The sequence below is a fragment of the Bombina bombina genome, chromosome 2, assembly GCF_027579735.1.
Source record: "Bombina bombina isolate aBomBom1 chromosome 2, aBomBom1.pri, whole genome shotgun sequence".
Lineage (NCBI taxonomy): Eukaryota > Metazoa > Chordata > Amphibia > Anura > Bombinatoridae > Bombina > Bombina bombina.
The window spans coordinates 178,719,533-178,733,140 of NC_069500.1; the positions used below are offsets into that span (position 1 = coordinate 178,719,533).

The 13,608-nt window shown below is 40.5% G+C and overlaps 1 protein-coding gene across 4 annotated transcripts in view; it reads left to right on the top strand.

The window, feature by feature from the left end:
* Positions 1–13,608, top strand: part of HOMER1 (homer scaffold protein 1) — a 399,318-nt gene that overhangs the window by 117,046 nt on the left and 268,664 nt on the right. The gene's annotated exons all lie outside the window — the stretch shown is intronic.

Here is a 13,608-nt window from a genome sequence, read left to right on the forward strand (position 1 = left end):
CGGGGAGGGAGCAGGTGGGAACCGCTACACTACAGAAATATTTTAATTTGAAGTGGGGAAAAAGGGGGATATTATTTTTAATTTAGCAAGATCGGTATGGCTGGTGGGATGTTAGTCTGTGGGGGGGAAGCTACACTACAGAAAAAAAATAAAATAAAAATAATAAAAACCTTTTCTTTCATGTAATTAGCAAGAGTCCATGAGCTAGTGACGTATGGGATATACATTCCTACCAGGAGGGGCAAAGTTTCCCAAACCTTAAAATGCCTATAAATACACCCCTCACCACACCCACAATTCAGTTTTACAAACTTTGCCTCCGATGGAGGTGGTGAAGTAAGTTTGTGCTAGATTCTACGTTGATATGCGCTCCGCAGCAAGTTGGAGCCCGGTTTTCCTCTCAGCGTGCAGTGAATGTCAGAGGGATGTGAGGAGAGTATTGCCTATTTGAATGCAGTGATCTCCTTCTACGGGGTCTATTTCATAGGTTCTCTGTTATCGGTCGTAGAGATTCATCTCTTACCTCCCTTTTCAGATCGACGATATACTCTTATATATACCATTACCTCTGCTGATTCTCGTTTCAGTACTGGTTTGGCTTTCTACAAACATGTAGATGAGTGTCCTGGGGTAAGTAAATCTTATTTTCTGTGACACTCTAAGCTATGGTGGGCACTTTGTTATAAAGTTCTAAATATATGTATTCAAACATTTATTTGCCTTGACTCAGAATGTTCAACTTTCCTTATTTTTCAGACAGTCAGTTTCATATTTGGGATAATGCATTTGAATTAATAATTTTTTCTTACCTTCAAAAATTTGACTCTTTTTTCCCTGTGGGCTGTTAGGCTCGCGGGGGCTGAAAATGCTTCATTTTATTGCGTCATTCTTGGCGCAGACTTTTTTGGCGCAAAAATTCTTTTCCGTTTCCGGCGTCATACGTGTCGCCGGAAGTTGCGTCATTTTTTGACGTTATTTTGCGCCAAAAATGTCGGCGTTCCGGATGTGGCGTCATTTTTGGCGCCAAAAGCATTTAGGCGCCAAATAATGTGGGCGTCTTATTTGGCGCTAAAAAATAAGGGCGTCGCTTTTGTCTCCACATTATTTAAGTCTTATTTTTTCATTGCTTCTGGTTGCTAGAAGCTTGTTCTTTGGCATTTTTTCCCATTCCTGAAACTGTCATTTAAGGAATTTGATCAATTTTGCTTTATATGTTGTTTTTTCTCTTACATATTGCAAGATGTCTCACGTTGCATCTGAGTCAGAAGATACTACAGGAAAATCGCTGTCTAGTGCTGGAGCTACCAAGCTAAGTGTATCTGCTATAATTTTTGGTATCTGTTTTTCCAGCTGTTGTTTGTATTGCATGTCATGACAAACTTATTAATGCAGATAAAATTTCCTTTAGTACTGTTACATTACCTGTTGCTGTTCCGTCAACATCTAATTTTCAGAGTGTTCCTGATAAACATAAGAGATTTTATTTTTAAATCCATTAAGAAGGCTATGTCTGTTATTTCTTCTGTTAAGTGTGATCAGTCCACGGGTCATCATTACTTCTGGGATATTACTCCTCCCCAACAGGAAGTGCAAGAGGATTCACCCAGCAGAGCTGCATATAGCTCCTCCCCTCTACGTCACTCCCAGTCATTCTCTTGCACCCAACGACTAGATAGGATGTGTGAGAGGACTATGGTGATTATACTTAGTTTTATATCTTCAATCAAAAGTTTGTTATTTTAAAATAGCACCGGAGTGTGTTATTATCTCTCTGGCAGAGTTTGAAGAAGAATCTACCAGAGTTTTTGTTATGATTTTAGCCGGAGTAGTTAAGATCATATTGCTGTTTCTCGGCCATCTGAGGAGAGGTAAACTTCAGATCAGGGGACAGCGGGCAGATGAATCTGCATAGAGGTATGTAGCAGTTTTTATTTTCTGACAATGGAATTGATGAGAAAATCCTGCCATACCGATATAATGTCATGTATGTATACTTTTCACTTCAGTATTCTGGGGAATGGTACTTCACTAGAATTACACTGTAAGAAATACATAAAGCTGTTTAATAACTAGAGATTATGTTTAACGTTTTTGCTGGAATGTAAAATCGTTTTCATTTGCTGAGGTACTGAGTGAATAAATGTTTGGGCACTATTTTTCCACTTGGCAGTTGCTTAGCCTGTTTTCTGACAGTTTCTGTTCTCCCTCACTGCTGTGTGTGAGGGGGAGGGGCCGTTTTTTGGCGCTTTTACTATGCATCAAATATTTCAGTCAGCAACTCATTGTATTCCCTGCATGATCCGGTTCATCTCTACAGAGCTCAGGGGTCTTCAAAACTTATTTTGAGGGAGGTAATTTCTCTCAGCAGAGCTGTGAGAATTATAGTTTGACTGAGATAAAAAACGTTTATTCTGTAATTTGTTTCCTGCTTTCAGAATTTGTTATCTTTGCTAATGGGATTAAACCTTTGCTAAAGTTGTGTTGTTTACAAGGATTGAGGCTATAACTGTTTCAACTGTCATAGATCTTCTGTGCTTCTTAAAGGCACAGTACGTTTTAATATTATTCTAATTGAATTGTATTTCCAAGTTGCAAGTTTATTTGCTAGTGTGTTTAACATGTCTGATTCAGAGGATGATACCTGTGTCATTTGTTGCAATGCCAAAGTGGAGCCCAATAGAAATTTATGTACTAACTGTATTGATGCTACTTTAAATAAAAATCAATCTGTACAAATTGAACAAATTTCACCAAACAACGAGGGGAGAGTTATGCCGACTAACTCGCCTCACGTGTCAGTACCTACATCTCCCGCTCAGAGGGAGGTGCGTGATATTGTAGCGCCGAGTACATCTGGGCGGCCATTACAAATCACATTACAGGATATGGCTACTGTTATGACTGAGGTTTTGGCTAAATTACCAGAACTAAGAGGTAAGCGTGATCACTCTGGGGTGAGAACAGAGTGCGCTGATAATATTAGGGCCATGTCAGACACTGCGTCACAGGTGGCAGAACATGAGGACGGAGAACTTCATTCTGTGGGTGACGGTTCTGATCCAAACAGACTGGATTCAGATATTTCAAATTTTAAATTTAAACTGGAAAACCTCCGTGTATTACTAGGGGAGGTGTTAGCGGCTCTGAATGATTGTAACACAGTTGCAATACCAGAGAAAATGTGTAGGTTGGATAAATATTTTGCGGTACCGACGAGTACTGAGGTTTTTCCTATACCTAAGAGACTTACTGAAATTGTTACTAAGGAGTGGGATAGACCCGGTGTGCCGTTCTCACCCCCTCCGATATTTAGAAAAATGTTTCCAATAGACGCCACCACAAGGGACTTATGGCAAACGGTCCCTAAGGTGGAGGGAGCAGTTTCTACCTTAGCTAAGCGTACCACTATCCCGGTGGAGGATAGCTGTGCTTTTTCAGATCCAATGGATAAAAAGTTAGAGGGTTACCTTAAGAAAATGTTTGTTCAACAAGGTTTTATATTGCAACCCCTTGCATGCATTGCGCCGATCACGGCTGCAGCGGCATTCTGGATTGAGTCTCTGGAAGAGAACATTGGTTCAGCTACTCTGGACGACATTACGGACAGGCTTAGAGTCCTTAAACTAGCTAATTCATTCATTTCGGAGGCCGTAGTACATCTTACTAAACTTACGGCGAAGAATTCAGGATTCGCCATTCAGGCACGCAGGGCGCTGTGGCTAAAATCCTGGTCAGCTGATGTTACTTCTAAGTCTAAATTGCTTAATATACCTTTCAAAGGGCAGACCTTATTCGGGCCCGGGTTGAAAGAGATTATCGCTGACATTACAGGAGGTAAAGGCCATGCCCTGCCTCAGGACAAAGCCAAAGCCAAGACTAGACAGTCTAATTTTCGTTCCTTTCGTAATTTCAAAGCAGGAGCAGCATCAACTTCCTCTGCACCAAAACAGGAAGGAGCTGTTGCTCGCTACAGACAAGGCTGGAAACCTAACCAGTCCTGGAACAAGGGCAAGCAGACTAGGAAACCTGCTGCTGCCCCTAAAACAGCATGAATTGAGGGCCCCCGATCCGGGATCGGATCTAGTGGGGGGCAGACTTTCTCTCTTCGCCCAGGCTTGGGCAAGAGATGTTCAGGATCCCTGGGCGCTAGAGATAATATCTCAGTGATACCTTCTGGACTTCAAATACTCTCCTCCAAGAGAGAGATTTCATCTGTCAAGATTGTCAACAATCCAGACAAAGAAAGAGGCGTTTCTACGCTGCGTACAAGAGCTCTTGTTAATGGGAGTAATCCATCCAGTTCCACGATCAGAACAGGGACAGGGGTTTTACTCAAATCTGTTTGTGGTTCCCAAAAAAGAGGGAACTTTCAGACCAATCCTGGACTTAAAGATCCTAAACAAATTCCTAAGAGTTCCATCGTTCAAGATGGAGACTATTCGGACAATTTTACCTATGATCCAAGAAGGTCAGTACATGACCACTGTAGATTTAAAAGATGCTTACCTTCACATACCGATTCACAAAGATCATTATCGGTACCTAAGGTTTGCCTTCCTAGACAGGCATTACCAGTTTGTGGCTCTTCCATTCGGATTGGCTACAGCTCCAAGAATCTTCACAAAGGTTCTGGGTGCTCTTCTGGCGGTACTAAGACCGCGGGGAATCTCGGTAGCTCCATACCTAGACGACATTCTGATACAAGCTTCAAGCTTTCAAACTGCCAAGTCTCATACAGAGTTAGTGCTGGCATTTCTAAGGTCACATGGATGGAAGGTGAACGAAAAGAAAAGTTCACTCGTTCCACTCACAAGAGTTCCCTTCCTGGGGACTCTTATAGATTCTGTAGAAATGAAGATTTACCTGACAGAGGACAGGCTAACAAGACTTCAAAGTGCTTGCCGCACCCTTCATTCCATTCAACACCCGTCAGTGGCTCAATGCATGGAGGTAATCGGCTTAATGGTAGCGGCAATGGACATAGTACCCTTTGCACGCTTACACCTCAGACCACTGCAACTGTGCATGCTAAGTCAGTGGAATGGAGATTACTCAGACTTATCCCCTTCTCTGAATCTGGATCAAGAGACCAGAAATTCTCTTCTATGGTGGCTTTCTCGGCCACATCTGTCCAGGGGGATGCCATTCAGCAGACCAGACTGGACAATTGTAACAGACGCCAGCCTTCTAGGTTGGGGTGCCGTCTGGAATTCTCTGAAGGCTCAGGGACAATGGAGTCAGGAGGAGAGTCTCCTGCCAATAAACATTCTGGAATTGAGAGCAGTTCTCAATGCCCTCCTGGCTTGGCCCCAGTTGACAACTCGGGGGTTCATCAGGTTTCAGTCGGACAACATCACGACTGTAGCTTACATCAACCATCAGGGAGGGACAAGAAGCTCCCTAGCTATGATGGAAGTATCAAAGATAATTCGCTGGGCAGAGTCTCACTCTTGCCACCTGTCAGCAATCCACATCCCGGGAGTGGAGAACTGGGAGGCGGATTTCTTAAGTCGTCAGACTTTTCATCCGGGGGAGTGGGAACTTCATCCGGAGGTCTTTGCCCAAATACTTCGACGTTGGGGCAAACCAGAGATAGATCTCATGGCGTCTTGACAGAACGCCAAGCTTCCTCGTTACGGGTCCAGATCCAGGGATCCAGGAGCAGTCCTGATAGATGCTCTGACAGCACCTTGGGACTTCAGGATGGCTTACGAGTTTCCACCCTTCCCGTTGCTTCCTCGATTGATTGCCAGAATCAAACAAGAGAGAGCATCAGTGATTCTAATAGCACCTGCGTGGCCACGCAGGACTTGGTATGCAGACCTGGTGGACATGTCATCCTGTCCACCTTGGTCTCTACCTCTGAAACAGGACCTTCTGATACAGGGTCCCTTCAAACATCAAAATCTAACTTCTCTGAAGCTGACTGCTTGCAAATTGAACGCTTGATTTTATCAAGACGTGGGTTTTCTGAGTCAGTTATTGATACCTTAATACAGGCTAGGAAACCTGTTACCAGAAAGATTTACCATAAGATATGGCGTAAATACCTATATTGGTGTGAATCCAAAGGTTACTCTTGGAGTAAGGTTAGGATTCCTAGGATATTGTCTTTTCTACAAGAAGGTTTAGAAAAGGGTTTATCTGCTAGTTCTTTAAAGGGACAGATCTCAGCTCTGTCCATTCTGTTACACAAACGTCTGTCAGAAGTTCCTGACGTCCAGGCTTTTTGTCAGGCTTTGGCCAGGATTAAGCCTGTGTTTAAAACTGTTGCTCCACCATGGAGTTTAAACCTTGTTCTTAATGTTTTACAGGGCGTTCCGTTTGAACCCCTTCATTCCATTGATATAAAGTTGTTATCTTGGAAAGTTCTATTTTTAATGGCTATTTCCTCGGCTCGAAGAGTCTCTGAATTATCAGCCTTACATTGTGATTCTCCTTATTTGATTTTTCATTCGGATAAGGTAGTCCTGCGTACTAAACCTGGGTTCTTACCTAAGGTAGTTACTAACAGGAATATCAATCAAGAGATTGTTGTTCCTTCTTTATGCCCAAATCCTTCTTCAAAGAAGGAACGTCTACTGCACAACCTGGATGTAGTCCGTGCTCTAAAATTTTACTTACAGGCAACTAAGGAATTTCGACAAACGTCTTCTCTGTTTGTCATTTACTCTGGGCAGAGGAGAGGTCAAAAAGCTTCCGCTACCTCTCTTTCTTTTTGGCTTCGTAGCATAATTCGTTTAGCTTATGAGACTGCTGGACAGCAGCCTCCTGAAAGAATTACAGCTCATTCTACTAGAGCTGTGGCTTCCACTTGGGCCTTCAAGAATGAGGCCTCTGTTGAACAGATTTGCAAGGCTGCAACTTGGTCTTCGCTTCATACTTTTTCCAAATTTTACAAATTTGACACTTTTGCTTCATCGGAGGCTATTTTTGGGAGAAAGGTTCTTCAGGCAGTGGTTCCTTCTGTATAAAGAGCCTGCCTATCCCTCCCGTCATCCGTGTACTTTTGCTTTGGTATTGGTATCCCAGAAGTAATGATGACCCGTGGACTGATCACACTTAACAGAAGAAAACATAATTTATGCTTACCTGATAAATTCCTTTCTTCTGTAGTGTGATCAGTCCACGGCCCGCCCTGTTTTTAAGGCAGGTAAATATTTTTTAATTTATACTCCAGTCACCACTTCACCCTTGGCTTTTCCTTTCTCGTTGGTCCTTGGTCGAATGACTGGGAGTGACGTAGAGGGGAGGAGCTATATGCAGCTCTGCTGGGTGAATCCTCTTGCACTTCCTTTTGGGGAGGAGTAATATCCCAGAAGTAATGATGACCCGTGGACTGATCACACTACAGAAGAAAGGAATTTATCAGGTAAGCATAAATTATGTTTTCTCCTTCTAGTTTACATAAAAGTCTTTTAAAACTTCTCTTTTTTCAGATGAATTTTTAAATGAACATCATCATTCTGATACTAATAATGGTTCTTCTGGTTCAGAGGTTTCTGTCTCAGAAGTTGATGCTGATAAATCTTTGTATTTGTTCAAGATGGAATTTATTCGTTCTTTATTTAAAGAAGTATTAATTGCATTAGAAATAGAGGATTCTGGTCCTCTTGATACTAAATCTAAACGTTTAAATAAGGTTTTTAAAATCTCCTGTAGTTATTCCAGAAGTGTTTAATCTCCCTGATGCTATTTCTGAAGTAATTTCCAGGGAATGGAATAATTTGGGTAATTCTTTTACTCCTTCTAAACGTTTAAGCAATTATATCCTGTGCCATCTGACAGATTAGAGTTTTTTTGGGACAAAATCCCTAAGGTTACGGGGCTGTCTCTACTCCTGCTAAATGTGCTACTATTCCTACGGCAGATAGTAATTCATTTAAGGATCCTTTAGATAGGAAAATTGAATCCTTTCTAAGAAAAGCTTACTTATGTTCAGGTAATCTTCTTAGACCTGCTATATTTTTAGCGGATGTTGCTGCAGCTTCAACTTTTTGGTTAGAAGCTTTAGCGCAACAAGTAACAGATCATAATTTTATAGCATTATTATTATTCTATAACATGCTAATAATTTTATTGGTGATACCATCTTTTGATATCATTAGAGTTGATGTCAGGTATATGTCTCTAGCTATTTTAGCTAGCAAAGCTTTATGGATTAAACTTGGAATGCTGATATGTCTTCTAAGTCAACTTTGCTTTCCCTTTCTTTCCAGGGTAATACATTATTATCTCAACTGTTTATGGAAGGAAGGGAACTTTTTTACCAAAGGATAAAAAATCTAAGGTAAATTTAGGTCTAATAATCATTTTCGTTCCTTTCCTCACAATAAGGAACAAAAGCCTGATCCTTCATCCTCAGGAGCGGTATCAGTTTGGAAACTATTTCCAGTTTGGAATATATCCAAGCCTTATAGAAAACCTATAGCCAGCTCCTAAGTACCCATGAAGGTGCAGACCTTATTCCAGCTCAGCTGGTATGGGGCAGATTACGTTTTCTTCAAAGAAATTTTGATCAATTCCGTTCTCAATTTCTGGTTTCAGAACATTGTTTCAGAAAGGTACAGAATTGGCTTCAGTTAAGGCCTCCTGCTAAGAGATTTTTTTCTTTCCCGTGTCCCAGTTAACACAGCAAAGGCTCAGCATTTCTGAAATATGTTTCAGATCTAGAGTTGGCTGGAGTAATTATGCCAGTTCCAGTTCTGGAACAGGGGCTGGGGTTTTATTTTATCTCTTCATTGTACCAAAGAAGGTCAATTCCTTCAGACCAGTTCCGGATCTATCAATATTGAATCGTTATGTAAGGATACCAACATTCAAGATGGTTACTGTAGGACTATCCTGCCTTTTGTTTAGCAAGGGCATTATATGTCTACAATAGATTTACAGGATGTGTATCTGCATATTCCGATTCATCCAGATCACTTTTAGTGTCTGAGATTCTCTTTTTAGACAAGCATTACCAGTTTTTTTGGCTCTACCGTTTGGCCTAGCCTCAGTTCCAAGAATTTTTTTCAGAGGTTCTCGGAGCCCTTCTTTCTGTAATCAGAGAACAGGGTTTTGGTATTTCCTTATTTGGACGATATCTTGGTACTTGCTCAGTCTTCTCTTTTTCGAAGATTCTCATACGAATCGACTTGTGTTGTTTCTTCAAGTTCGTGGTTGGAGAATCAATTTACCAATCAGTTCATTGATTCCTCAGACAAGGGTAACCTTTTTTAGGTTTCTAGATAGATTCAGTGTCTATGACTCTGTCCTTGTCAGACAAGAGAAGTTTAACATTGATATCAGCTTGTCAAAACCTTCAGTCACAATCATTCCCTTTGGTAGCCTTATGCATGGAAATGTTGGGTCTTAGGACTGCCGCATCAGATGCGATCTCCTTTGCTCGTTTTCACATGCGACCTCTTCAGCTCTGTATGCTGAACCAATGGTGCAGGGATTACTCAAAGATATCTCAATTAATATCTTTAAACCGATTTTACGACACTCTCTGACATGGTGGACAGATCACCATCGTTTAGTTCAGGGGGCTTCTTGTTCTTCCGACCTGGACTATAATCTCAACAGATGCAAGTCTTACAGGTTGGGGAGCTGTGTGGGGGTATCTGACGGCACAAGGGGTTTGGGAATCTCAGGAGGTGAGATTTCCGATCAATATTTTGGAACTCCGTGCTATTTTCAGAGCTCTTCAGTCTTGGCCTCTTCTGAAGAGAGAGTTGTTCATTTGTTTTCAGATAGACAATGTCACAACTGTGGCATACATCAATCATCAAGGAGGGACTCACAGTCCTCTGGCTATGAAAGAAGTATCTCGAATTTTGGTTTGGGCGGAATCCAGCTCCTGTCTAATCTCTGCGGTTCATATCCCAGGTATGGACAATTGGAGAGCGGATTATCTCAGTCGCCAAACGTTGCATCCGGGTGAATGGTCTCTTCACCCAGAGGTATTTCTTCAGATTATTCAAATGTGGGAACTTCCAGAAATAGTTCTGATGGCTTCTCATCTAAACAAGAAACTTCCCAGGTATCTGTCCAGATTCCGGGATCCTCAGGCGGAGGCAGTGGATGCATTATCACTTCCTTGGAAGTATCATCCTGCCTATATCTTTCTGCCTCTAGTTCTTCTTCCAAGAGTAATCTCCAAGATTCTGAAGGAATGCTCGTTTGTTCTGCTGGTAGCTCCGGCATGGCCTCACAGGTTTTGGTATGCGGATCTTGTCCGGATGGCCTCTTGCCAACCGTGGACTCTTCCGTTAAGACCAGACCTTCTGTCTCAAGGTCCTTTTTTCCATCAGGATCTGAAATCCTTAAATTTAAAGGTATGGAGATTGAACGCTTGATTCTTGGTCAAAGAGGTTTCTCTGACTCTGTGATTAATACTATGTTACAGGCTCGTAAATCTGTATCCAGAGAGATATATTATAGAGTCTGGAAGACTTATATTTCTTGGTGTCTTTCTCATCATTTTTCTTGGCATTCTTTTAGAATACCGAGAATATTACAGTTTCTTCAGGATGGTTTAGATAGGGTTTGTCCGCAAGTTCCTTGAAAGGACAAATCTCTGCTCTTTCTGTTCTTTTTCACAGAAAGATTGGTATTCTTCCTGATATTCATTGTTTTGTACAAGCTTTGGTTCGTATAAAGCCTGTCATTAAGTCAATTTCTCCTCCTTGGAGTTTGAATTTGGTTCTGGGGGCTCTTCAAGCTCCTCCATTTGAACCTATGCATTCATTGGACATTAAATTACTTTCTTGGAAAGTTTTGTTCCTTTTGGCCATCTCTTCTGCCAGAAGAGTTTCTGAATTATCTGCTCTTTCTTGTGAGTCTCCTTTTCTGATTTTTCATCAGGATAAGGCGGTGTTGCGAACTTCTTTTGAATTTTTACCTAAGTTGTGAATTCCAACAACATTAGTAGAGACATTGTGGTTTCTTCATTATGTCCTAATCCTAAGAATTCTAAGGAGAAATCGTTGCATTCTTTGGATGTTGTTAGAGCTTTGAAATATTATGTTGAAGCTACTAAGTCTTTCCGAAAGACTTCTAGTTTATTTGTTATCTTTTCCGGTTCTAGAAAGGCCAGAAAACTTCTGCCATTTCTTTGGCATCTTGGTTGAAATCTTTAATTCATCTTGCCTATGTTGAGTCGGGTAAAACTCCGCCTCAGAGGATTACAGCTCATTCTACTAGGTCAGTTTCTACTTCCTGGGCGTTTAGGAATGAAGCTTCTGTTGATCAGATTTGCAAAGCGGCAACTTGGTCCTCTTTGCATACTTTTACTAAATTCTACCTTTTTGATGTATTTTCTTCTTCTGAAGCAGTTTTTGGTAGAAACGTACTTCAGGCAGTGGTTTCAGTTTGAATCTTCTGCTTATGTTTTTTCATTAAAATTTTATTCTGGGTGTGGATTATTTTCAGCAGGAATTGGCTGTCTTTATTTTATCCCTCCCTCTCTAGTGACTCTTGTGTGGAAAGATCCACATCTTGGGTAATCATTATCCCATACGTCACTAGCTCATGGACTCTTGCTAATTACATGAAAGAAAACATAATTTATGTAAGAACTTACCTGATAAATTCATTTCTTTCATATTAGCAAGAGTCCATGAGGCCCGCCCTTTTTTGTGGTGGTTTTGATTTTTTTGTATAAAGCACAATTATTCCAATTCCTTATTTTATATGCTTTCGCACTTTTTTCTTATCACCCCACTTCTTGGCTATTCGTTAAACTGAATTGTGGGTGTGGTGAGGGGTGTATTTATAGGCATTTTAAGGTTTGGGAAACTTTGCCCCTCCTGGTAGGAATGTATATCCCATACGTCACTAGCTCATGGACTCTTGCTAATATGAAAAAAATGAATTTATCAGGTAAGTTCTTACATAAATTATGTTTTTTTTTTTTGCAAACTGGGTACTGGCAGACAGCTACCAGTACCCAAGATGGCCCCCAATAAGGCAGAGGGGGGGGTTAGAGAGCTGTTTTGGGGGGGATCAGGGAGGTTGGGGGCTAAGGGGGGAGCCTACATAGCAGCATATGTAAATATGCTCTTTTTTTAATATTCAAAGATGCCTTTTATTTTAGTACTGGCAGACTTTTTGCCAGTACTTAAGATGGCGGGGACAATTGTTGGGTGGGGGAGGGAAGGGAGCTGTTTGGGAGGGATCAGGGGGTATGATGTGTCAGGTGGGAGGCTGATCTCTACACTAAAGCTAAAATTATCCCTGCAAACTCCCTACAAACCTTCTAATTACCAAAAAGCAACGCCAAAGCCATACAGGTCTGCTATTTCTAAAGAAAGGGGATCCCGGAGAAGCATTTACAACCATTTGTGCCATAATTGCACAAGCTGTTTGTAAATAATTTCAGTGAGAAACCTAAAGTTGTGAAAAATTTAACGGTTTTTTTTTTTAATTTGATCGCATTTGGCGGTGAAATGGTGGCATGAAATATACCAAAATGGGCCTAGATCAATACTTGGGGTTGTCTACTACACTATACTACAGCTAAAATTAACCCTAGAAGCTCCCTACATACTCCCTAATTAACCCATTCACTGCTGGGCATAATACACATGTGGTGCGCAGTGGCATTTAGCAGCCTTCTAATTGCCAAAAAGCAACGCCAAAGCCATACATGTCTGCTATTTCTAAAGAAAGGAGATTCCAGAGAAGTATTTACAACCATTTATGCCATAATTGCATAAGTTGTTTGTAAATAATTTCAGAGAGAAACCTAAAGTTTGTGAAAAAATTTGTGAAAAAGTGAACAATTTTTTTTATTTGATCGCATTTGGCGGTGAAATGGTGGCATGAAATATGCCAAAATGGGTCTAGATCAATACTTTGGGATGTCTTCTAAAATAAAATATATACATGTCAAGGGATATTCAGGTATTCCTGACAGATATCAGTGTTCCAATGTAACTAGCGCTAATTTTGAAAAAAAGTGGTTTGGAAATAGCAAAGTGCTACTTGTATTTATTGCCCTATAACTTGCAAAGAACATGTACACATTGGGTATTTCTAAACTCAGGACAAAATGTAGAAACTATTTAGCATGGGTGTTTTTTGGTGGTTGTAGATGTGTAACAGATTTTGGGGGTCAAAGTTAGAAAAAGTGTGTTTTTTTCCCCATTTTTTCATCATATTTTGTATTTTTCTTTATAGCAAATTATAAGATATGATGAAAATAATGGTAGATTTTGAAAGTCCATTTAATGGCGAGAAAAACGGTATATAATATGTGTGGGTACAGTAAATGAGTAAGAGGAAAATTACAGCTAAACAGAAACACCGCAAAAATGTAAAAATAGCCTTGGTCCCAAACGGACAGAAAATGGAAAAGTGCTGTGGTCATTAAGGGGTTAAAGGTATGTAGGTAATTAGTATTTACTGTCCCATTAACTATGTCTAATGGTTACATAAATATACTCATACTCTATTTTCGTTAAAACATTATTATGGCATAATTTGCTTATTTTTGTATTATGTTCTTTTTTTAATTAAAATTATTTTTACACATCAAGCCAATACAATTTGACACAGAACAGTGTAACAATCTGTATCACTCATAACAAATTATTTTAAAACCTATTGCCCAAGGTG